The sequence below is a fragment of the Macrobrachium nipponense genome, chromosome 19 (genome assembly GCF_015104395.2).
Source record: "Macrobrachium nipponense isolate FS-2020 chromosome 19, ASM1510439v2, whole genome shotgun sequence".
In the NCBI taxonomy this organism is placed as follows: domain Eukaryota; kingdom Metazoa; phylum Arthropoda; class Malacostraca; order Decapoda; family Palaemonidae; genus Macrobrachium; species Macrobrachium nipponense.
This window is the reverse complement of record NC_061088.1, coordinates 60,826,201-60,853,725: the sequence shown is the minus strand read 5'-3', so window position 1 is coordinate 60,853,725 and position 27,525 is coordinate 60,826,201. Positions and strand designations below refer to the sequence as shown.

At 42.5% G+C, this 27,525-nt stretch overlaps 1 protein-coding gene across 2 annotated transcripts in view; it reads left to right on the top strand.

Moving 5' to 3' along the window:
• Window positions 1-14,740: 14,740 nt before the first annotated feature.
• LOC135212975 (uncharacterized) overlaps window positions 14,741-27,525 on the top strand; it is a 93,020-nt gene continuing 80,235 nt past the window's right edge. Inside the window, exon 1 of one of the 2 annotated variants that reach the window (XM_064246740.1) lies at window positions 14,741-14,933. The gene's annotated coding sequence lies outside the window, so the exon portion shown is untranslated. Of the gene's footprint in view, window positions 14,934-15,112; window positions 15,231-27,525 lie in introns of those variants that run through there. The other variant, XM_064246751.1, reaches the window with a different exon arrangement.

Here is a 27,525-nt window from a genome sequence, read left to right as displayed (position 1 = left end):
ATAAATAAAAGGTTACAGTTTTCATTAAACTAAACAAGATATGGAAGATGGTATTATTATTTAGTATACGATGATTTTTCCCCTAAACAGTGCTATAAGAAAAACACTGAACGATGAAGATATATATTTATATATATATATATATATATATATATATATATATATATATATATATATATATATATATATATATATATATATATATATATATAAGTAGCACTGAAAACATTTACAATGTACTATTCATTTGTAATAAAGAATCCTCACCTTGTGGGACAGCTTTATGCCAGTGATTATTTAAGATATGCACAGCATTTGATACGATTCATATCAGTAACTGAACCCAACAATTTGTAAAAATCTCTTAGTACCAACGGAAACTGAAATATGAAAGACCAAACACAATAAAATACAGATAGAAAAAGAGAGTCTAAGAGACGGCCATAATCTGGCCATCATGAATAATATGACCATCCAGTCAAATTTTGAGAGGAGATTTAAGAAGGGGAGGCACCGCTTACTATAGAACATAAAGGAGAGAGAGAGAGAGAGAGAGGAGAGAGAGAGAGAGAGAGAGAGAGAGAGAGAGAGAGAATATTAGTAGTGCTCAACAATTACTTTTGAATCCACAAATGAATGAGCTACCCTTCAGTGAAATGTAGATCAGAAAAATAAAAGTTACATATTCCGAGTGCATGAGGAATAATTATAGGTTTGATCCTTTGACAAATGCAACAAATCCCACATATAAAAGTTTCCCCTAAACTAATGGAAATAATCAAGCCACACAGACTAAGTGTTATACACTCATATATATGCAATTCGCGTGCACAGAAGTTTATGAGTATACCAGTTACTTGTGTTATTGCGTGTGTATGGCATGAAAATTCAACCGTAACGCAATAATACTGAATCTACAATAATGAAACCAAGGACAAAGTCAATGTTAAAAATCTACTTTTACATGAAGATAAACTTATCATTTTTATTTTTGGTCACAAGTAATTATACAGAATTTGTTACATTACTTTCCTAATATATATATATATATATATATATATATATAATATATATAATATATAATATCTATATATAATATATATATATATATATATATATTTGTACTTTTGCAGGAAATTTTCTAGCTTCAGAGAACACACTACAAAAATTAAAAGATATAAAATGCGCCAGATTGGAATGACAGAAAATATTTCCAGCACCGTAAAGTCATTACCAAAGAAAAAAAAAATCTAATGCCAAGATTAGAAAAGCAACATGCAAAATTAAAGTTATACAGATTTCATACCAGTGATTGAAAGACATCCAAAAATCAGCAGGTAACCTTCAATAATGCCTATAATTCACGATTAGTTATGAAAAGCAGACCGAACACTGCAGAAAATATTCTTTTTCCGGCTCACCATTCTGGGATTTAAGATGATTTACATTATGTGGAGCGAACATTCAACAAATTGTCATCATCTCACCTTATATAACATCCATTGCGCTGATACAAAAATGTGATAAGAAATAAAAATCTTCAATACACCTAGGAACTGGTCTTCTTATAATTTCTAAATATTGTGCATAATTTTTACTTTTTACAGAGTCCGTTATCACTCCCATTCATACAACAGTCATTGTCCTTTGCGTTGGTGATATATATATATATATATATATATATATAATATATATAGATATAATATGTCTTAATAAATTATATTAATATATATATATATATATATAATGTATATATATATATATATTATATAGATGATAATAATATGATATATATATTGTATATATAATATATATAATATATATGTAATATATATATATATAGATAAATATATAATAATAATATAATATTATATATATATATATATATATAAAGTTTTGTGTATGTATGTATAATAGATGATTTACAGTAATATTTAGAAAATAGTTAAAGCATAAGCAAAAGAAGGCACTGTTAAAAAATATACATATTCTCGAGACTTGAGTGACCAGGTCCACAAGAGCTGGACGAAAGATTTAAGATGGCATATTCTTATATAAACATAACATCCTATATTTTCTTGTGTTTGATACATTACTGCGACTATTTCATATATATATATATATATATATATATATATATATATTTATTATAATAATATGATATATATATTATATATCGTATATATATATATACTATATATCTTTATAATATATAATATATATATATAATCACTGTACCTTGGGAATAATTTACATCCAAAAGATAATCCAGACTACCTTTTTAAGTGTACTTAACCTAACCAGGACTCTAATTCACGCCTTTTAAAGGGTTGGTACTCGTGCAACAGTTGACTTAATTAATAACTCAGCCGTGTACATCAGGTCAATTTAAATGCAAGTACCAAGGAGATAGTTACTTAACGAAAACTTCAAGCGTAATTACGAAGATTCAGATTATGTACACGTAGCCCGTTGTTAGCATGCTTATTACAAAATCGCTTGTGCACACAAGCGGTACTACATAGCGTGCAAAATTATTATGGCCTTTTGCTTAGATTTCAAACTGTTGTCATTTCTTCAACAAACAAATTGTGATGAATCCGTACAACAAAAATGAATTTATTCAAATTTGTTTTTAAATAAATATATATATATATATATATATATATATATATATATATATATATATATATATATGTGTGTGTGTGTGTGTGTGTGTGTGTGTGTGTGTGTGTGTGTGTGTGTGTGTGTGGTAATGAGTTGTTCTATGCAAAGTCAATAAAAAAATTATACGGAACATTGAACAAAATAAACATGACAGAAGAATTCATTGTTTGATCAGTTGGTGTTTGTGCCTCTCTTGACGTTCTCTCCTTTTCTTTGCTAAATCACCGAAGAGGAGATGGGTTAGCGTGGCAAATATGAGCGTGCGATATCTTCCTCTTACCTGTTATGCAAGTGAATTTGGAGAGAAACTTTTCTCGTCGAGTCCTGATGGCCCTGATCATGGCAATCTCCTCCGGGGCCTCTATGGCTGAAAAGATCGCCGCTCCCAATACCAGGAAAATCAAATAGAGCACGAAATAAGCCAATAAACGCACATTACTTTTGGCTAACCTAAGATTTGGCAGTTGGCCCGGGTATAAAGTTTTAAGCGTTTCTGCTACCATTTTCCCGTCAACCATGGTGCCTCTAATCGCCTCCACTTTGACGGTTTGACTGCCACCCACTTGTGGCTTAACTATGCAAAAAGTTATCAGACTAACTGCGATTTGACACTTGGGAAACAGGTAAAGCCTAAGGCTTTCTCTGATCGCGGATCTTTTATTTTGCAATTTCTTTTCAAATGGCTCTATGTTACCTCATAAAAAGAAAATTTAACTCAGACCAGATAGCGTTATCAATGAAAAGTCAAACTCCAGTCGCAAAAATTAAAGAACACTATTCGTAGAACAGTGGCCAGGGAAGTTACACTCTTACTCCTAGCGTACTCACGTACCACTTGTTACTGGACTGGAGATATTGAACTGCAGACGACGCGCTTCTATTCCCGCCAAAAGATCTTGCGCCGTGAAGAGAAACTAGTTCTGGTCATTTGATTATCATATTCTTCCTTTGAGAACCAGTTATAATGAATTCCAACTCTTAAATTTATTCTAAAATAACAGGAGTGCAATAAAGATACTAAGAACGTCATACATAGCGAGGATATTGATTTTCCTTGATTCCTCCGCAGGTGTGCTGCGTCGGCGCAGGGTTACTGTCTCACTTTAACAATCATTTCCTGAATTATCCCCGAGATGTGTCTCTATTGGAGTTTTTAGGATTTGCCGCGATCGGAAATACTTAATACGTTTTGTTCCCTATCAAATTGCGGTTGCTATGATGCACATTCCTATTGTAATCGAAGTACGACTATTATAAAAACAGATAACTAAGATTTCCCGACAATCTTCCACTTAAAAGTAAAGCTATCTATCATTATTATATTACATAAACCTCGTAAATAATAACAATCCTGTGACAAAGATTCGGTTACACAAAATATAATCACCGCTGTAAAAGTGCAACTAAGATTACCTGAGGTTAACAGCTATAACTTATTTCATCTATTATTTTCTTCTTTTGAGAGAACAGATAAACGAATTAATGTGATCACAACTTTTCGACTTACCACTCTAACTTTGCAAATTCAGTAGAAGAAGCAAGTGGCCTTATTCAAAGGTCTTTGATCTCTAAAGATCATGTACAAAAATAATGAAGGAAATTTTTATACCTGACAGAGTTCACGACCTATATAGCTTTGAGAACCGTTCACAAAATCAGCTGTGAGAAATATGATGCCCATTCTGACGCTGTAAGAGTTGATTTATGCATTGCAAAATCCAAAGGAGCCTTTGATATCGATGTAAATCCCAAACGGACAGCCATCATTTCACGTCTATGCCAAATTGCATTCAACAGTAGCGACCACGGTCTTATTCCAGGCCCACACAATTAAAGGATATTTCTAGGCTGAGGGAGTTACGTGAAAGGGAAGTCTTAAATCTAAGTCAATAATCTTATTTTGAATACCAAGAGGCCTCACGGAAGTCATCCCGTGATTCATTATGATACAAATTACACGACCCAGGTGTTACTTTTCCGGTTTCCAGCAAGACTTCAAAATCCTGGATAAAACCACAGACAAATTTGAATTTTTCGGTACAGAATCTCTTTGCATTAGGAGAATGAAATTTGAACTTAATGGTTATATAGGTATACATAGTCCCTATTCCCCTATTCACAAAATTCCATCGTAATTCAAATGTTACAGGTATGGTAATTGCTCGGTCAGAGGAACATGTCAAGTGCAATTATCTTTGTATTTCTAATATATTTATGTATAAATATGTATTACACATACACACATATGTGCGCGTGTGTGTAATGAAAATGTGGATGGTTACGCCGGGATTCTAAAGATCCTACCGAGTCATTTCCCTTTTAAGCTAGACTAAGCCTCAAAGTTGTCAGAATATTCTGTTAAGAAGTTACTATCTTGTTTCTTTCTTTAGTTACTATCTCCTTTTCATAGGGCAATTTTTGCAAGATTACGTAGCATGTTCGTCTGTCTCTATTATTTTCATATAAATTTCACAGATGATATTACAAGCACTTGCTTTCCAAATAGCAGAATATTCATAGTCTTGGCTAAAAACTAGCCGTGGTTTTTTCTTGTAAATTGGAGGTTCTTTATTCTGAGACGGGCTTATTGGTACCTTATAAGTCATTTTGTCTTAACCACCATAAGAGTGATTGTGTTGCGTGGAGTATTCAAGCAACTTACCTGGTGGCATATTTGTATAAAAAATTGTTATAATGGCTAATTTAGCTAGAGAAGCAGCAAACCACTGTAGAAGTCGATAAGTGTACCCTGTTATTTACTGCATTGCAAGGTGTTCCGTTTTACAAAAAGTCGTCCCTGAGGATAACCCTCTTGATAATTACATATCATGCGCTAGAATCCCTCACCATAGTTGCCCTTCGTGTCAAAAGCTTAACCAATTCAATTGATTTTCTTGTAAAGCTTTTGGTTAAATTGTAGGACAGTGAGTAATTGACCTGTGAATGACCTAATTATATATCTGATTCGTTTATCTTTTGGTGGTGTCCATACTTATATCAGTTACTGAAATGTATGTCTTGTTCTGAAATAAATTAGATTAAATTCATTTATCAGCCAGACTGTATTCATATTAATGTATCTGTACATTGTTTAATGTCTAATTACTATGAAAGGTCATTCATTAAATCCATTATTCAATATAAAATATTAAGAAAGTCGTTATTGTTCAATACAGCTTGCTTGAAATAATCTGTAGCGCTGTTTCATCTCCTGCATTTTTGTATCACTTTTTGTTCAGTACAGTATCATTGGAATTTTGGCGTGTATGTCCTTGTGATCAAGATCTTCGATTTCTTGGATATACTGAATGCAGTGCGTAATTATCTTTTACTTATGTAATGAATTCAAGAGTGAATTATGACATGAGCTAGGGCAGTGAAACAGAATCAAGGCTAAGAGACGAGGTATACCATGTACTATATAGCAATAGGCGAAGGGCTAGCATCCTCACCTCTTGAGATTTGTCGAAAAACCGGAAGGGTGTACACATCTGATGCCCCAACCCCTATAGAGGAATAAAGCACATGAAAAGATGCGCGCGCGCACACACACACACACACACACACACAACACACATATATATATATATATATATATATATATATATATATATATATATATATATAGTATATATACTTTGTTACGGGTCCATGGATACACTTAAGTTATTATAAACTTCTGGACACTTGTAACAGCTCTGCTAAAACCACTTAAATAATAGTTTTAAAAGCACCAGGTTATCAGTTCGTGTCAGAGGCACACAAAATTAGCAAAAGTAAAATAATGGGATTCAAATTAGATTTTCAATAACTGCGTCAAGTGCTACACGAGAGTGTCAATACACAGCTCAGACCTTCAAAGATATAAGTATTTACACTTGAACTTTGGGCAACTGGGGGAGGGGTTTGAGAAGAGAAACGTGAAATATCACTTTACAGAGAAACATTTACTAACAATTTAATCCTCCAGGAAATGAAAACATTAGTGTTCGAAAAACAGTCATAACACCAAACAACTTCCAGGACCCTAGCACATTATAAATCTGGAAAACATTCAGCATAACATTTATCAATACTGAGAGAAAGTAATGAGGAAAAAGGGAGACAACCAACATTGCCGTTTTTTCTTCACAGCAGTGGCTTTTAGCAGTGTAACCATATGCAGTTCTTTTTTTGCTTTAGCTATGATTTAATGGTTAGAATGCGGAAAATTTAATGGTTAGACTGCTTATTTTCTGATTACAATTATTTTCCGTGACGTAAATAAACTACACATCACTAGCTTAGCATAAAGTATTTTTGCCAAAGAAAATTAATGACTGCAATAAAATTCATTTGTATAGATAAGCAAGATATGTTTTATAACTTTATTTTCATGATAAAACATAAAAAAGCAAAGTGAAGAATTTTATTCCTCATTGTTGTGGCCTGTGGTCGGAAAAGCCACGGAGGGTTGCCAGATGTCACCAGAAAACCACACTAGTAGACAAAATTCCTCAAAACGGCAATTATACTAGGCTAAACTTGGTACCTGATATCAGTAGAATATGTTAAAAAAACTTTATGCTAAACTTAGACAGCTAATTTCCACTTAAAATTGAATTATCATCATGTGTAAAAAAAAAGTGCTACAACAATAGCTATACAAGACTACAGAATGAGCAATAAATAAACATATCCGCTGAATCAGACAGTTTCTGTTCGGTTAACTCGATTGTTTAAATAGGCCCCTTACCAAACATCAAACAATCATGAGCCTATTCATTGTTCCAGAGAGAGGAAGAAACCGTCAGTGCAACAGTCAAGGACCCCTGACACCATAAACACTCTCCACATAATGCTTACCAGAATACGCAGTTCATGAAAACCTTGACAAATATTAATGAAGACATCAGAAGCCAGTAGACCCCGTAGAGGGAGTAGTGCCATCAGTTCACCCCATGCGGTGCACTGTAGGCATTACTTAAGGTTCTTTGCAGCGTGCCTTTGGTCCCTAGCTGCAACTCTTTTCGTTCCTTTTCCTGTATCTCCTTTCATATTCTCTTTTTTCCCATCTTAATTTCCACCCTCTCCTAACAATTAATTCATAGTGCAACTGCGAGGTTTCCCTCCTGTTACACCATAGTAACCTTATATACTATCAGTTTCCGTTCCAGCATTAGACATGGCGACACTGGATGCGCTCTGTAGAAGTTCATTGTCCTGGCAACTGATGAGTTTCCTTGTCAATAGCAATGGGTAAGGGAAGGAACCCCTCCATGCATAAACGCAAACAGCGCCACCAGAAGACGAAGAAGATCCTCAGCCAGCTGACTGATGAGCTGATCAGTCAAAACCGCCAAGCTTCTCGTGAATCCATAGCAAGGATGCTGAATGTTGACTGTTAAATGCGGAAACCGGAATGCAGAATTACAATTGCAGTCTGGGTGTAGACTCCAGTCTCCAAAACACAGAACACCCAACTCCTCTTCAGCTGAAAGGACCAGGTTAACTCTCCTTGGCAATGGCCCCGGCCCCTTTTCCTCACAAAACATGGATTCTATGTTCTTCTTGGAATACCACTTCTGATGAGCTTGAACACATCGCTCAAACTTTGGTGGATAACGGGTATTCTTACCATCTGGTTACCAAGGCGACAAGAAATGCCGTTGACAGATGGTATTGTAAGGAGAACCGTGACCCCCACGAGAGTGTGAGGACCATTAGACTGTTCTACAGGAGCTACATGTACAACCCACCGATGAAGACGAAAAAATGTCGACCTTATGATCAGATGACTGCCCAGTACCTTATCAGGAACAGTCCCGTTGCTAGCGACGATCCCATGAAATGGGGATGGAGTGGTTTACCAAATCTCATGCCCTGAGAATGGATGCTGCCATTCGTACATTGATATGACTTCTACTCGATTCTCCAAGAGGATTACCATTCACCTGCATGAAGGGCCAATATACCAGCACTACATGAGGGAACATGGCAGTGCCCCCAAAATGCCAGCAGATTGAAAGGAGAGGAAAGATCCTAGACAGCGACAGCGACTATCGCTGCCCCTGATGTTAGGAGGCCCTCGCCAAGGTCTATAAAATACCAGGTCAACCCACCAACGACCCAAAAGATATCCTTTCCTGCGCAGGTAAACATTTGGTTGGATTATGACGTCAGATAGGCCTAGACCGGATTTAAAGCCACTGTTTATGGCAGTCTTTGTAAACAAAGCTGGTGTTCAGTGCAAAGCTCTTCCTTGTACCTATTGTAAACTGATAAACTGAAACTGTTCGTTACAAAATATTCAAGTGAAGTGACGGCAATTATGTAAAAAGCGGATCCGTAAAGAAACGTATAATGAGGAGCGAAAACAATCTGAAAACCTCACATAAACTGTCAGTCAGAGAATATATAGTACATATCCGTAGCCTTCAATGTTGAGTGTTAAATTAGCTGTGCAACTGATTTTACAGTTAACTGCGAAATCCCTCAGATATTTTGGAGACCAATGATTATTTCAAGATAGAGACTGGGAAACCACAAGTCAGATAATTTCACTTGCAGATTCCTGGTTTGACGTTCTCAATTCTCAAGTGCCATATGGCAGAAATAAACAAAAAATACCCAGGAATACAAATATATTAAACATGTCAAACTTAGACAAAATTCTTAAACGAATGGCAGAAATGGCAAAATCAATGAAGGTTCTAGGAAGTAAAGGTCTTTACCCATTTCAAAAGGGATTAGTACTTTTCTCACAGTCTTTGCCCAAACTACTACAAACAGTAAAAGACAAATTCCATATGTCATATGTATTAACATATAGACTAAATCAAGACGGACTTGAGCAGCACCCTTCGACGGTTGCACTGAAGCAAAGAATTGGGTGTCATCTTTTAGGGAGAGATAGTTCTCTCATGGGATCAAAGTGTAATGTAGACAACAATTGCAAAGGAGATAACATTGCAGCTGGCACACTTCATCCTTTGCGTGATATGCAAACTTCTTCATATAGTAACGACGATGAGTCACTACAACGTGAATCGAGTCTTTCGGCCACAATGTTTTGCTTGCTACACAATTTCGGTGCAGAAGAAAAAGAAAATAGTTTCACTGAAGGTTTGCAAGAGACTGGCGATGAACAGCTTGAGGAAGCAATAGAGAAAGATGGTTTAGAATACTTTGGTGGACTTATTGCCTGTAAATTTCCAAAATGTCCACATCTTGGGTCATATGTGCTATTAAGAATTTTATGATCAACTGAAAACAATGGAAAAAATATTCAAATGCTATCATGGTGAAAAAGGAGTAAGAGCTGGGGACTGTCAAAAACTTGGCTGTAAAATATCAAATTTCACTAATTGACCTCCTGATTTAGCCATATATTTCGTTCTTGTCGAATGTTCTTTAGAATAAGAATTTTAAACAGGGAAATCAATTCCTCTAAAAATATATTGAAGAAAATAAAGAGGCTGTAAAAGAATGTTTGAAGTTCAAACTAGTATGTGTGTTGAATGATGTGGATTTCCCTTTGAAACGAGTATTTACGCCTTAATTCCCTAACAATTTCTAAGCAATGTACCTAAATACATTGTTATTTTTAAGCAACAAAATGGTACTTATACATTGTTCATAAGATACATCAAAGATCTGTGATTTATTGCCATAAATTAGTTGTATACAATAGTGAAGCATTTGTTTTTGCAGGATGTGTTTTTCTATATTTTTTTTCAAGCATTTCATATTTTTTATGTGAAAATGTGTCAAAATTCCTAAGTTATCAATATTAGTAATGAAATCCACATTCTGTGAAAAACTAGTAATATTATTAAATATTTAGCAAAAGATAATGAGAGTTCTATAAGCTAGCTACAGAATCCTACATCCATCTGACGTCACAGAATTTACCCCATAAAGGATCAAACCCCCATTAACCCCGCTCACCCCCATTTTACCTGCACGTGGGTTGACCTGGAATTCTATATACCTTGGCCCTCGCCATCCTCCGATGAAAGCCATCGCTTAACGTAACCCAGGAGAACCTTCTCCCTTCCACCGTCAGGAGAATGGCAAGGTGCACCACTAGGATGGCAATTAAGCATCCGTTACTTTAGACAGCACGACCTATGACCAAAACTTCCATGACCTGGCGCCAACCAATCAGTGACTACGTCGGTTAGTCTGACTCTCCCACATGAGTTATTCTGCTCCCAGCCAATAGGAGGAGCCCCAAACCACCCCCACCTCCAGCTTCTACAATAATAATAATAATGTTCTAAAGGGTCCACTATAATATAACTGTTAAAAGTTCATGTAAAACTTTATAAAAGCTTTCGAAGCCTTCTCTAGGTTCATCTTCAGTCAAATGAGTCATTTAACTTAAAATGTACTGAAGTAAACATATAAATCAAAATACAAAGCCACTGAAGATTGTTGACACCGGTAGTTAGCTTGCAAATAGAAGAGGTGATGAAGAAAGAGGGCAGTTATTCTAACTAGGTAGTCTCGTCTCCTCTAATAATAGTCCTGGCTGTAATTCTGCTCAATCTCCATACGAGTTAAGTAATGTTGCAGGAGAAGAGTCTGGTTGCAGTGCGCAACCAGACTCTTCTGGGGCAGCGATTACCTGGACAGGGAGAGGCAAGGCAGAAGCATTATCAGGAGAGGGTCAACCAGAACCTGTCCTAAAGTTAAAATCTTTTAAAAACATACTGACAATATAAAAATGAACGAATGGGTCTTCGTTGACAAAAGACTTGTTGCCTTTGAATGACTCTCCTGAGCTTATAGCAGCTCCCTCAACTAGTCGCCGAACATTCACCTTGTTGCTTTCAAAGATAATATTAGCTCCTCGTTCCACTTGGGTCACTTTGTAGGCAAATTGGTATCTTGATCTTATTCTATTTTAGTGCTAAATTTGATACAGTTATGAATGAAGTTCTAAATGATTAAACATTCATCGGAATTGTTGATGATGCCTTTGAGAATTGCCGAAAATACTGTGTACAAGTTGGAAAATCATAATTATATCATGAAACAATGAGAAGAACACCATAAGGAAGTGTGTTAGGTACAATCCTATTTCGTTAATATACACTTGGATTGTCAAATGTACTGAAAAGGCAAAGATTAAACTTCAAGCCATTAGCGGTTGATACCCAATTTTATTTCTCCATTCTCGATATTTGCAATACATATGAAAAACAAAATTATGTTCATATTTTTCGAGAATTGGTGGCATTTGGGCAACTAAAACTAAATGAAAATAAAACTTAATTCAAGAAAAAATTTTGATGAGTGTTTTTACTTAAAAGACTACTTGTGATTAATCATGTCAATAACAGAATGAACTATTGCAACTCTATCTGTCATCTCCGTTGGAGTTGTCGGACATGATTAAAGAGTGAGACAACCCGGAAGTTGCAAAATAAATTGAACAGAGTGGCAAAAACAATTAAGGGCATTGCACCTCTTGATGACTACCCTTGTATTGTTTGAGTTTCACTTGGTGCCTTTCAAAGATAGAATTATGGAGGAGACAACGTTCTTGAGGGTTGCTTGTGAGAGAGAGTAAGTGAGAGCATAATTGGGTTGTTTGCAATTGTCGGGAGTGATTGGAAGAGTTTAAATATTTGGATCACCTGAAGATTAGCGACCCCTAATACCTCTCCTGAAGAAAATCGCCCCCTATATTTTCCTTCTGAAGAAAAGCGACCCCAATATTTTCCACCTGAAGATAAACGACCCATGCTTGTTGTGTCTCCAATCTTCAGGTGACCCACTTTAGCTCATAATATTATAGAAAAAAGGAGAAAAAATATAGATATATATTCATTAAAAACTACTTTATTAAACATTTGTTAAAAACACAAATTTAGACAAACAATCAATAGTTAATTAAAAGTGTATCGTCTTGCAATTTCAGTACAAAAATAATCAAACCAACTGTAACCCCTGTGGCTAGCACACGCAGCGTAACATTACCTCTTGCCAGAACATATTGAGCTTGTCAAGAATCTTTAAATATGCGGATAAGGCGCGAAGCGCCGTTCCGTCACGGCCTTACTATAACCCCTGTTAATTCCTCACCTTAAGAAAAGCGACCCCAATATTTTCCACCTGAAGAAAAGCGACCCCAGCGTGTGTTGGGGTCGCTTTTCTTCAGGCGATCCAAATGTTTTTGTATGGTTGATGTGTCATGTTTCGTGTTTGCATTGCTGTTAAGATCGCATAGTATGTGTTTATGTCTGTGGTTTTCCGAAAGAGAGAGAGAGAGAGAGAGAGAGAGAGAGAGAGAGAGAGAGAGAGAGAGAGAGAGAGAGCAAGCATAAGTGGTGGATGGATAGTTAACGAGGGGTTTGTTTGTTGGGCGATCGTCTGGGTTGTCTGCTGGCACGGTTGCCGGTCAGACAGGAGTCTGTGATGAGCAGTCATAGAGGACAGTGGTTTTGGCAGAGTTTATTGATAGTCAGTTGTTATTGGCTGTGTTTTTATTATTATTGATATTGAGATTGTATAGTTGTTGTGCGTGTGTCTGTCTGGTTGTTGTTGAGTCGAAGAGTGTTTGCTGTATTTGATTTTGTGTTTTGATGTTAGGGAGTTATTTGTTGGAGACAGTGTTGGTGTTTGTTGGTTGCTGTGTTGGTTTTGAGTTGTTGCATGATTTGTTGTGTTGTTTTCGAGTTGTTGCTTATGTAATGATTGTTATGGTGTTTTTTTCTGAGTTCGTATGGTTTTGGTGCTTGTTTTTTTGTCTATTGAAATTTAGCAGTTGTGTCTCGACGACTGTATCCAGCGGACGGCACAGCGTCTCGAGTCCATGTGTTTGGGTTTTGTGTGTTCTGTATCTCGTTAAACCAATTGTCCTGCGTGTATTTAGTGAAGTAAAGGGGAAATTGTGGCTGTGGGAAAATTTGTCAGTCGGAATGATTAATGTATATGTGGGAGATCATTGTTGTTTGCTATTGTCTTTTATTTTCATTTTTGCTTGTGATCCCGCCACAGAATAATATTTAAAATATGTTATATCTCATCAAACAATCAAGACTGGACTTCAGAATTATATGAAAGACTTACTGTGTATGATACTAATCCATGATTAACCTATTTGAGGCAAGATTTCAAAGACTTCAAATTTGTACCCCTATACGCTTCCACATGCTATCTGGAGAGCTGAAATGTCGTCTTTCAGGAAAAACAAAAAAGAATTTGGCATTGTGCTAGTGAAGATTTGACCATTTAAAAGCCAACTGTAACGACTGTTGAAAGCTATCTCCATATGTTACCAACCGCAATCGAGTGTGGTGTCCTCTTTATACAAGTTTTTTTTTTTTCGTTCTTTGCCCGATAACGGGATCCTCTTATAAAGCCCACTAAGTCCACACAGCTATTTTTTACCACAGTAAAAGTGATGATTGAATAAATAATGATAACTGTGCAATCGTTTCATTTACCACTCCCCAATCGGAATGAAGCTGAAAAATATCATCTTTCTTTTGATTCATGGTTTCAAACTCCCAAGAAAACTGATATTAAGCTACAGATCTGAGAAGGCCGTCAGTCATAAATAACATCTATATGTATGCCCTTTCTAAAAAAAAATCCCAGACATTTTGTCACCTCAGACGGTATCAATGAATGAATTCTTGATTTAGCGCATGGACTACCTAATTTTTTAAATTTTCTTCCAGACATGAGATTAATGTATAATGTGCCCTTATTGATTATCTCCTTACAGACCCATTCTGGTGTTTTTTTGGGAAAGAAAATTATATAGTTTTAAAGAACCGACTGTCATTTTACTGCTTCAAGCAGTTTCGATGATGAAGCTAGAAGACCTGTTTATAAGAATGTACTTTTTTGTCAAGTATTTTCCTCTGTTACTAGCCTACAGAATAAATGAATTATTTGTTAATTTTCAGATTTACTTATTTTAATAATTATCACCTTTGCTAACCCCTTCTATGACATTCTATTAGTTCGTAAAACTGTAAATAAAATGTCAGAATTCGACTAGTCTAGTCTTTTCTTGATTTAGTTAGCAAATATGTACTACCTAAATGCTAGACCTTAACACGGTACACGTAATAAGAAACATACTTTTCGGCTTTGTTGGATTATGATACTACACATGTAATCGCTACTAAAGGCGAAGAATCAAGCTGTGTTCTGTTCTCGTCTCGAATAATGACTCGCAGATTAAAGAAGAAGAGGAAAATTTAAGGCAACCCGGGTGTTTGTGTTTCTTAGAAGCTGTTGGAAACTGCACCTCTGTGAATTTGGTAAGCTTTGGACATTTTCGTACATGGTGAAAATTGCAGTACGCATACTGTTTCAGTATTATATATAGTTTGCAACTGTATGGGATCAATTTAGTTTTGTTTGACGATGGCCACGGCATGATTCTCAGTAACATTTAGGTAACCGATGCAGTCAAGGCTAATCTAGCTAGCATACCTAGCCTTAGCTCGGCCGCATGATGACACTTAATGTTACCAAGTTGCTATTTACGGCAGTAATGAAAGTTCCGGTTAGGTAACTGGAAATTTAAGAGTTTTGAAGCATTGCTACTAGGCTAGGTAGGTAGTGTGAGGTGAGGCAAACCTATGATAGGCTACCTAGGGTAAAACACCGCTGTGCGACTACATACTAGGCGGACACTACTGTTACTTGGTCACTTTCCCCAAAAATAACTAGCACTTCCAATATCCTAAATTAGACGCCAGTCATAACCCAACCAGCGTGGAAACAACAGATCGAGACCTCTAATTTTCTCTCGAAGTAGGATTAACAACCAACTGGACTGGCCAACCCGCTGACTACTGCGTTTGTGGCCACCCTTCGAAAAAGTACTTTAACACATCCTGACACCGGAGATGGTCATCACTCATGAGTTGTTGGTGGTGAGAGGAACAGCTCAAGACCTCTACTCCTTTCGAAGTAGGGTAAACAACCAAAGACCATCCATCGTCGTCGTGCTGGCCAGGCCTTATTCACTCAATATTTAATTGGTGAAACAAGAATACAATTATGGTAGATCAAGGGTACTTATCCGCGGCGGCCTAGACTATGGCAGTTGCGGTTTTTCTAAGCAGTTTTAGGTAATTCTAAGCCGTCATTCCGCGGTAAAGTAGACTATGGCAGTTGACGTTTTCCTACGTTATTTTACTTACTGAACAAAAATTTAAAGTAATATTTATTCAGACGACTGTACTTAACACCCAGGGGCCAGTACTAAACACGGTGAAATACATTGGAAGCCCCAATCCCTAGTGGATGTCGTATCCGCGGTTACGTTCCTTGCAGTCCGTGCGGAACCATTCTTTAGAATTGCCCTGCAAGAAACGTAACCGCAAATACGACATCCACTAGGGATTGGGGCGTCCAATGTATTTCGCCGTGTTTAGTACTGGCCCCTGGGGTTTAATTACAATCGTCCGAATAAATATTACTTTAAATTCTTGTTCAGTAAGTAAAATAACGTAGGAAAACATCAACTGCCATAGTCTACTTTACTGCGGAACGACAGCTTAGAATTACCCAGTTTTACTTACTGAACAAGAATTTTAAGTAATATTTATTCGGATGACTGTAATTAACCACCCAGGGGCCAGTACTAAACACGGCGAAATACATTGGACGCCCCAATCCCTAGTGGATGTCATATCCGCGGTTACATTCCTTGCAGTCCGTGCGGACTGCTTCTGTAGAAATATCACAATTACCACTTCAAGCATACCATTCAAAAGTTTCGTCAACATAATGTGATATAGGGTAAAACACTGCGTGGACTGGCCCAACTCACAGACTATCACGGCTGGCCACCCTCCGAAAAAGTATTTTGTTCATGAAACTTACCTGACAGATATATATATAGCTGTATTCTCCGAAGTCCGACAGAATTTCTAAACTCGCGGCACACGCAGTGGGCGGCCAGGTGGTAGTACCCATTCCCGCCGCTGGGAGGCGGATATCAGGAACCATTCCCATTTTCTATTCATATTTTTTTCTGTCGCCGGTCGGTAAACACCTGTTTACAGACCTCCACCCAGGATTTTTGGATTTGACTCGTTATAAGTATCTGGATTGACATTTGGTTTTGACTCTGGATTGTTGGATTGGCATACGCGATAGTGGACTGTTTTTGGATTTTGGATTGGCTTTTCTATGAACGTGATGTCGGGATCAAGTTCAGTGAGCTTCAGAGTGTGTGTGAGAAGTGATTGCAAGGTGGGGCTACCGAAATCATCGGTAGACCCCCACACAGTATGTATGGGGTGTAGGGGGCATGTTTGTTTGCTGGTTGATCGTTGCATTGAATGCAAAAGTTTGACTGAGGATGAATGGAAGGTGTATGAATCCTATCGGCGTAAGTTGGAGCGCGATAGGATCAGGAGGTCTTCCTCCAAGAGCGGTTCTACGAAAGGTAAGGGAAGTAACATTTCTCCTATTTTAACACCAGTAGAATTTGCTTCACCTAATCCTGTGTTGTTGCCTGAGGGCCCTAGTTCTGTGTCTGGAGAAGGTAATGCCCTTTCTCTGATTCTAGAGTCTTTACGCACTCTAGAGTCCAAAGTGTTGGCCCTTGAAAACGGCTCGAGTAAAGTGTGTGATCGTGCCCCTAGTGTTGTGGAGGGGGCGTCAGATCGGCCCCATAATGCCTCTAGGTCTAGACCTCTGTCGGACTCCCAGAACTCAGGGAGTGGGCATGTCGAAAGCCGCAAGAGGGTTACGGGGGCTCCCCACCGATCTGGCGTCCCTTCGGCAGGACCTGTTGCTACTTCCCAGGCTGCCAAGGAGCGTGCTCAGGCTCGCATCCTTAAGGACTGTTTTTCGTCCTCCGAGGCGCCCTCCCCGCGCAAGGGGTGGAGCGCTCGGAGAGACTCGCGTCCGTTGAAAAGGACTTTTCCTAGGGAGGACGCTTTACGTCCCCTCTCTCCGCTATCGTTGCGGTCTTCGCCTGCGTCGTATGACGCGTTTCCTCCACAGAAGAGAGGTAGGACGTCGTCCGAGGACGACGCTGAGAAGCGCTTCTCTCGCACCTCGGAGAGGCAGGTTGCTGTACCTGTGAGAAGGAAGGAGGCGTCCCCCCGCCCCTCGTCTTCTCGCAGGCGCAGCCCTTCACCTCCTCTCGGTTCTTCACCAACGAAGAGTATTCTTGTGTCGCTTCAAGACCAATTGTCGGCCTTAATGGCTCAGAAGACTCGCCCAGCAGCAGTTGAGCCTAAACGAAGGAAGGACGCTAGACTGCCTGTCAAGAGGACGAGGCAGTCTCCTTCTCCGTCTCCTCGTTCGTCTCTGTCTCCGCCCGCACGTCAGGACGCCTTTGAGGACGCTCGGCAGGACGCCTTGGAGGACGCTTTTGAAGACGCTCGGCAGGACACTTTTGAAGACGCTCGTCGGGATGTTTTGCTTGACGCTTTGCCTGTTGAGAAGGCTTTCGAGAGCGCCCAGAAGGACGCTTTGAAAGCGAAAGCTGGACGCTTGAGCGTAAAACGTAAGGACGCTCCTCGAGAGCGACTAAGAGTAGCCTCTCTTGACGCGCAGCGCGGTCAGGACGCTCTTCGTGGTTCAAGCTCTAAGGATCGACAGAAGGTCGGTCGCTTTGAAGAGGCTGATATTAGTCATCCTCGAAAGCCTTTGTTGAAGGCTAGACCCGTTGGGCGCACGCCTCTCCAGAGGTTCAATCTCCTTTGCCTCTTCGAGAGGAAGGAGAGCTTAGTAGTCCGGCGGACTCAGTTGAGGAAGAACAGCCGTCAGTTTCATCGGTTTCCGACTACAAGGTGCTGGTTCGTCTTTTACGTTCTTCTTTTGGTGAGAAGTTCCAGCCTGCAGCTCCCAAGTCTCCACCCTCTCAGTTTTCGTCTTCGAAGTCGTGCAAGGTTCCGGAGGTGGTGGAGATGAAGACTTCCTTGTCCACTAAGAGAGCGTTCAAGAAGTTGCAGGATTGGATGGAACGTCGGAAGGATCAGGGCAAGTCGACTTTCGCCCTTCCGCCTTCAAGACTCAGTGGGAAAGGCGGCATTTGGTATGAGACCAAAGGTGAAGTAGGAGTTAAGATCCCGTCGTCTTCCCAAGGGGACTTTGCTAGTCTGGTCGACGCCCAGAAGAGATCTCTTTTATCGACCGCTAAGATTTCATGGACACCAACGGAGATTGACCATCACATGAAAGGTCTGTTAAGGACTCTGGAAGTCTTTAACTTCCTAGACTGGTGCCTAGGAGTCCTGGATCTTCAATCTAGGAGTCCTGATTCTTTGAGTCTGGGGGAGCTGTCCAATGTGTTGTCTTGCATGGACAAGGCTGTCAGGGATGGTTCGGAAGAGTTAGTGTCTCATTTTGGCACTGCTTTCCTCAAGAAGAGAGCGCTTTTCTGCAATTTTACAGCGAGGTCTGTTTCTGCATCGCAGAAAGCGGAGCTTCTCTTTGCACCTCTTTCGAGCCATCTCTTCCCCCAGGCTATGGTAAAGGACCTGGCAGTGAGCCTACAAGAGAAGGCTACCCAGGACCTCTTGGCCCAGTCTTCAAGACGTCCCGCAGTCCCTACCACGTCGTCGTTTGGACGACCTCCTAGGAGATTAAACCCTTTCGTGGCGCCCTCCTCCCTCGAGAGCTGCTCCTCGAGGGAGAGGACTTGCAAGAGGAAGAGGTTCCTTCAAACCTAAATCCTCTAAGTGAGAAGAGAGTCCTTCAGATGCCGGTCGGAGCCAGGCTAAAGTTCTTTGCGGGGGCGTGGAGAGAGAGAGATACAGATGCGTGGTCCCTCAAGATAGTGGAAAAGGGGTACAAGATCCCCTTTGTGGACCCCCCTCCTCTTTTCTCTACGACTCCCAGAGATCTTTCCCCGTCGTATCAAGGGGAGAAACATCAGGTTCTTTTAGATCTTTTAGATCAAATGATCAAGAAAAGAGCGGTGGAGCAGGTCTTAGACCTGGGGTCACCAGGATATTACAACAGACTTTTCCTGGTACCAAAGCAGTCGTCGGGGTGGCGTCCAGTCTTGGACGTAAGCAGCCTGAATCTTTTCGTAGAAAAGAAAAAATTCAAGATGGAAACACCTCAGTCGGTTCTAGGAGCCTTAAGACCGGGCGACTGGATGGTGTCCTTGGACCTACAGGACGCATACTTTCACGTGCCTATCCACCCTCTTTCAAGAAAGTTTCTGAGGTTTATGCTAAGGGACAAAGTTTGGCAATTCCGAGCTCTTTGTTTCGGTTTAAGCACGGCTCCGATGGTATTTACCATGCTCATGAAAAACGTAGCGAGATGGTTACATTCTGCAGGAATAAGAGTGTCCCTGTATCTCGACGATTGGCTGATCAGAGCATCGTCAGAAGAAAGGTGTCTGAAGGACCTTCACTTCACGTTGGCCTTGGCGAAGTCCCTGGGACTTCTGGTCAACCTCGAAAAGTCGCATCTGACCCCAACACAGTCCATCGTGTATCTGGGGATTCAGATGGATTCAGTGGCTTTTTGAGCGTTTCTGTCCCAGGAACGACAGCTGCAAGGCTTAGAGAGAGTTTCGGCCTTCCTGGGGAAGGAAGCTTGCTCGGCGAGGGAGTGGATGAGTCTGCTGGGGACCATTTCCTCGCTGGAAAAGTTTGTTTCCCTGGGAAGACTACACCTCATACCTCTCCAGTTTTTCTTAGCAGACGAATGGAGAGTCAGAGAGGATCTGGATGCGACCCTTTTCATCACCAAATCGGTGAAGAACCATCTAAGATGGTGGTTAGATCCTCGGAAGTTTCGAGAAGGGTTGTCCCTAAAGCTTCTGAGCCCAGACCTAGTGTTGTTTTCCGACGCCTCGGTGTCGGGATGGGGAGCAACACTGGGAGGGGAGGAAGTGTCAGGCACCTGGAGGGGGGAACAGGTGTCCTGGCACATCAATGTGAAGGAACTAGCGGCGGTTTTTTCTGGCGCTACAGTTCTTCCAACAAAAGGTTGCAGAGAAAGTAGTCCAAGTCAACTCGGACAACACCACAGCCCTTGCGTACCTAAAGAAGCAGAGAGGTACACACTCCCGTCCTCTTTTTTATTTAGCGAGGGAGATTCTGCTGTGGGCAGATGCGAGACGGATAAGGATCCTGACGAGATTTATCGCAGGAGTCCAGAACATCAGAGCAGACCTTCTCAGCCGACAGGATCAGATCCTGCCGACGGAATGGACGTTGCACCAGGACGTCTGTCGAGAGCTCTGGAGACTGTGGGGGTGTCCGTTAGTCGACCTATTTGCGACGTCGAGAACAAAGAGGTTGCCTCTTTATTGCTCCCCTGTGCTGGATCCGGGAGCAGTCGCTATAGACGCTCTGCTCTGGGACTGGACGAACCTGGACTTGTATGCCTTCCCGCCATTCAAGATCATGGGGGAAGTAGTAAGGAAGTTCGCGGCATCGGAGGGGACGAGGTTGACCCTGATCGCCCCGATGTGGCCCGCGAAGGAATGGTTCACGGAGGTAATGTCCTTCATCATAGACTTCCGAGGACGTTGCCCTGGAGGAAAGATCTACTCAGACAGCCCCACTTCGCAAGATATCACCGAAACCTCTCCGCTCTGGGTCTGACTGCGTTCAGACTATCGAAAAGTTGGCCAGAGCGAGAGGTTTTTTCTAAAGCAGCTGCAAAGGCGATCGCCAACGCTAGGAGAACTTCCTCGAGAGCTGTTTACCAGTCGAAGTGGGCTTCCTTCAGGGCATGGTGTAGAAAGGAGGGAATTTCCTCTTCCACTACCTCTGTGAGCCAGATAGCCGATTTCCTGCTATTTTTAAGAAATGTGCAGAAGCTGGCGGTCCCGACCATCAAGGGATATAAGAGTATGCTGTCAGCAGTCTTCCGACACAGAGGACTAGACCTGTCTGACAACAGAGATCTTCACGATCTCCTGAGATCATTTGAGACATCCAAGATACCTCAGGCGAGGCCTCCTTCTTGGAACTTGGATTTAGTCCTTAGACTGTTAATGTCGAGTCCTTTCGAACCTCTCCATGAAGCGTCTCTTAGGAACTTGACGAAGAAGGCTCTTTTCCTAACTGCTCTGGCGACGGCGAAGAGAGTTAGCGAAATTCAAGCCATTTGTAAGCGAGTGGGCTTCAAAGGTGACAATGCGGTCTGCTCTTTGAGTCCCACTTTCTTAGCAAAGAATGAAAACCCGTCGAACCCTTGGCCAAGGAGCTTTGAAATCAAGGGTATGACAAGCCTTGTGGGCCAAGAACCTGAGAGAGTCCTGTGCCCTGTCAGGGCTCTAAAGTTTTATGTCCACAAGACTAAGGAAGTACGAGGTCCCTCAGATAATCTCTGGTGTTCGGTTAAACGGCCCGATATACCATTATCTAAGAATGCCTTGGCATTCTTTCTGAGGGACGTCATTAAAGAGGCTCATTCGTCTTACCAGAAGATTGATTTGAGTCTCTTGCGAGTGAAAGCTCACGAGGTCAGAGCTGTCGCAACCTCGCTTGCCTTCCAAAGGAACATGTCGATCAAGGACATCCTTGACGCCACCTTTTGGAGGAGCAATTCAGTATTCGCCTCACACTACTTGAGAGATGTGAGAACGATATACGAGGACTGTTGTTCTCTTGGGCCATACGTTTCTGCAGACACAGTCTTGGGGGCTGAAGGTAGCTCTCTCCCTATCCCTTAGTTAGGTTTAGGTTAGTTTTTAGTTGTTGTGTTTTTTGGTTGTGGTGAGGCTTTGGTGAAGACCTCCCATCTCTTAGCTTAGTGTTCAGGGGGTCTTGGATAGTTGGTCAGGTGGTGGTCAGTTGCTTCGTTGCCCTCATTTGTATGGCTCTATGCTCTTGTCACATTGAGGTCACGTCCCCGTTGACAGAGCATCCAGAGCGCACCAGCACTACAGGTCTCCACCTGACTGGCAACTCTGATTAAGCACAAGCAGGCTGAAGTGACAGTAATCACAGAGTCTACTTTGCTAACAGGTGAGGAACCAAGGTGTATATCATCTACTTAATTTAAGTTTCCTACAAATCCTATTCTGTCTCTTCCCACCATCCGAAGGTGGGATTCAGCTATATATATATCTGTCAGGTAAGTTTCATGAACAAAATGTTATTGTTATAATACAATTAAGTTTGTTCATACTTACCTGGCAGATATATATAATTAAGTGCCCACCCACCTCCCCTCAGGAGACAGTGGCACTGATAAAAATATGAATAGAAAATGGGAATGGTTCCTGATATCCGCCTCCCAGCGGCGGGAATGGGTACTACCACCTGGCCGCCCACTGCGTGTGCCGCGAGTTTTGAAATTCTGTCGGACTTCGGAGAATACAGCTATATATATATCTGCCAGGTAAGTATGAACAAACTTAATTGTATTATAACAACATTTTTAATGTGTCCTGACACCGGAGATGGTCATCAGTGAAGAGTTGTTGTTGGTGAAAGAAGGAGCTAAAGACCTCTACTCTCCTTTCGAAGTATTTTCTCCAAAGTTAGAAATTAAGGCCATATTTCAAGATTTAAACAGGGTAATGAAAAGGGTGGCCAACGTAGTGCAAACTTCACCAAAACACTTTTGAAATTTTTACTTCCAACTCGAAATATTTCGAAGATTGACATCATCTCGATGTTTGTGGAGTCGCTTGTGTCAATAAACTTCCCGTATCCTGTGCTAAATCCGCACACTACTTGTACCCATAGACGCTGGGGCACTTTCATCACAACAATCGTACACCTGAACTCTTACCAGCACTTATTTGTACTTATTCAAGGGGACTACGGCATTCTTTACGGCGTTTTGCGCTCTTCAATTCTTTATCAGTGTTGTCAATTGGTATGTGTTTACCCTCCAAACTTGGTATAAGACTTACACAAAACCGGGGAAATAAGTGAAATTAGACTATCTATTTGTAGTATATATAATTACATATTAGTACAATAATTTTATCATTACTGCATTACTATGACAACTAGAATTCGTGGAAACAGTTTGTAAATGCATCGGCATATGTGTGACGCTCCACTAGATTGGCAATGATGAGTCATTTGTTCCGATACGTTATACAAACCATCGGTCATTTAACAATAGGAAGTAACTAGCGGCAGCTGGAACGGTCGTAAGCTTCGAACAAGGGAGTTCGGTAGTTAACTGCTTGTCCGACAGTCCGCGCGCAGCGTGACTGGGAGGTGAAGAACCACATTTGCTTTCGGCTGTGTGGTGTGAGGACGTTGTTCGCCATCGCTCTCTGCCCACTTTATCATTGTTTGCTTTCAGGATTTTTTTTTGTTTTGTTTTCCCTTACTTTGTGTGTGTGTGTGTGTGTAAAAGTGAACTGTAAGTACGCATATTCATTTTTCATATACACTTTGTTTATTTATGATTATGGATCAAGGATCGATGTAATCTCCGCGCCTCTTATTACCCGACGACTGTGCCGGGGTTAAGGTTCGTAAATGTGGAAAATGGAGAGTTTTCCTGAGATCGATCCCCGAGTCCTTTGTGCTTGGTGCCGAGGGCGGGAGCGCGCTCGCGCCGAGCCGTGTATTCTTGGGTGAAAGTGTGAAAGTGAAAATTGTAAGTGCAGTACTTTTTCATTTATATTTTTGTCCTGTGCGCTCGGTGCCGAGGGCGCGATTGCTCTCGGCACGAGCCCTTTATTTTGTGTGAAAGTGAAATCGCAAGTGCAGTATTCTTTTTCATTTTCATATATTATTTTGATTGAATCAATATTCATTATGGATCAAGGTTTCTGCTCTTACCCGGGAATTGATCCTTACCCTTTTATTTTGTGTGAAAGTGAAATAGCAAGTGCAGTATTCTTTTTCATTTTCATATGTTATTTTGATTGCATCATATTCATTATTGGATCAAGGTTTCCGCTCATAACCGGGAATAGATCCTTCCCCCTTTTTGTGTGAAAGTGAAATCTTAAATGCAGGATTCTTTTTCATTTTCATATATTATTATTTTTGATTGCATCAATATTCATTGGATCAAGATTCCCCTCATACCAGGAATTGATCCTTATGCCCTTGCGCTCGTTGCCGAGGGCGTGAATGCTTGCGGCCCGAGCCTTTTATTTTTGAGTGAAGTGAAAGTGAAATGGTAAATGCAGTATTCTTTTTCATTTCATGTATTATTTTCATTATGGATCAAGGTTTCCGCTCATACCCGAGATTTGATCCTTATGCACTTGCACTCGGTACCGAGGGCGTAAAGGGTCTCGGTCCGAGCCGTGTTTTAGTCAGTGGTGCAGTGGGTGTTGTGCGGGGGCGGGAAGAGCGAAGGCCTGCCAAGAAGTTGTCGGAAAGCTCTCCCGCGACTCCCTTGCTAACTGATTCTTCGTCTCCTTTCCTGCCCCCCCGCTCAGCTCCCACGTACGGCACCTTTCCCTTTGGGGGGGGTTTCGGGGCCCTTCTTCTTCGCCCGACCCGTCGAGCGTAGAAGAGGGCACTCGTTACCCGACGTCCATTTGTTCGGGGTCTTCCGTTCGTTCGGGGTGGGTCTTGCCCCCCCCACACACACACACAAGGGGGAACTCCTCCTACTTACCCGACTTTTGCTTCCACAGGTGCTTCTGCCGTGAGGGATGACCTTGGTCAGGTGTGGGCGTCTTTGGGACTGCAGGGCGTGCCGAGTGTCCAGGGGCTGCTTCACTTTTTGGCGGGGTCTGGTGCGGTCCCTTGGAGCGGTGACCACGACGACAACCAACTTGTCGACTCCAGGGTACGTTGCCCCTCTTCACCTGGTTTACTCGCCACACGTGGTGTCTGTCTCACCTACAGCTGCTGTGCAGGGGCCGATCACCGTACCGAGGGGGCGCGTGCCGCCGCCGCCCGGGTTTGCCGTGCTGCCGCGACCAGACTTCTGCTTCCCCAAGAGCTTGTCCCTGGACCTGCCGCCGGTACCCAGGATGTCGTTGGCTGACGCTAAGCCTCCTGTTTTACCTGACTTGCCTGCTGTACCTGCCGCTACTGCTATTCCTGCTGCTTGTCCTGCCGCTCCTGCTGTTCCCGCTCCTGCCTACGTCGTTCTAGTCCACGGTGTTGCTGCCCCAGACGCAGGTCCTTCCAGACAGGTGCAGCCGGGCCGTGTTGCTTCAGCAATTGCCCCGGCTCCGTCCTGGATGGAGGATCTGACGACTGTCCTGCGAGAGCTGACGAAGAAGAAGAGGAGGAAGGTGTCGTTGTCGTCTGCTGCCGCCTCTTCCCCTTCGACTTTTAAGGCTCCCAAGGCGAAGAAGAAGAAGGCTGCCTCCCCCCCCCCCCCCCCCCCCCCCCCCCCTCCCCCCCCCCCCCCCCCCCCCCCCCCCCCTAAGAAGGCTCCTTCGGGAACTTCTAAGGGCCCGTCCGCTGGTCCTCCTGCTCCTTTGGGAACAGGGCCCGTCTCTCCCTCCGCAAGGAAGAAGACGGGGACCAGAGGGGTACCGGCTAACACTGGTACTTCCTTGCCTGGTGTTAGCAGCACTGCCGCTAAGCCAGGTTCCTGCTCGGCCTCTCGTTCGCGAGAGGTTCCGAGTGTACGGTCTCCCGCGGGAGACCGTACAGCCAAAGTTCTGACGCCAGAGTTCGCTCGGCGCCAGGACCGCGGCACGGAGCAGAAGGCTGGTGAGAGCAGCTCAGGTGACTCTCGCTAGACCAGCGATCGCTCTCGTAGCAACCAGCTGGTTCCCAGGGTTGCCGTGACGGTCCTAGACCTACCAGAGTCGGAGGTTGGTAAGAGGTCCCCTCGATCGCAGGAACCAGCCTCGGCTGGTTCCAGCGGTTCGACGCCCCGTGAGAACTGTTCTCGGTCCAGCCGCTCGCCCCAGGGGAGCGGCACGACCAGGCCTGCAGCTCGATCGCCACTGTTGGCGATCGCCTGCAGTTCCCCAAGCACACCGGTTCTGCCGGTGAGCAAGGGGGGAGCGTCAGGTCTTCCTCTCCTGTTCCTCCAACTTCCTCGGGTTACACCAGGAAGGGCGAGATAACAAGGAGTGATCGTGAGGGGCGCGCCCCCCCACGATCCCGCCACGACGTCGTACGTGCCAGGCACGGTCCTCGGATCGACCAGGTCGTATGTGCAAGTGGCAGGAGGAGACTGGGACGGGTCTGCCGCTGTTCCTCCCTCTGAAGAAGGAGGGTCTTGGGAATCGCTCTTGCTGGAGGGGCTTGATGATCCTACTCCTCAAGATACGGGCACTCCTGAGATCCAGAGGAATTTTGCTGAGGTCATGGTGCTGATTCGTCAGCACAACGACCTCGGGGAATGATCGCCAGCCGCTGGTCCAGACCAGCAACTCGACCATCACCGTGGTTGATGATCATCACAGTCCTCCCAGCCTACCGGTTCTGCTGGAAGGCAGGGGAGGAGCTCTCATAACAGCTCCCCTGACACATTCCTTGGTCCAGCTTTGTCCACAAGAAGCCGCTGGTCCAGACCTGCAGCTCGATCGCCACCTCGCCTGCAGTCCTCCCAGCCTACTAGCATGCTAGTAGGAAGGGTAGGAGCATCAGGGTAGGGGGGGCTGGCAAGGACGGATGACACTTCCCAGACTCTTGGAGGGACCATCACCGTTGTTCACGTGACGGTCCGTCTGGACCACGCATTCAAGGTGATGGCTGCTCGTTCTCGCTTCTCCAACTGCTAGTTCTGCTGGGAAGGCGAGCGAGTATTCAATTCCTCCCCCATTCCCTATCTCCTTACGGCTACGAGGGAAAGGGGAGGGATCCTGCAGTGTGTTCTCTGTAGGATTCCATGTTGGAGACTGCGTTCCTGGGGGGGACCTTCGGGTCCTACCGGACGTAAGTCCCCGTCGTTGAGGAAGGATCCTGCCCCATCCTCGATTCCTACATTCTAATTGTAAAATAAATAGCATCTCATTCCAGATGGAATTTATTTTGTTCTCTTGGGGTCTGAATTTTTGGTTCCTCATGC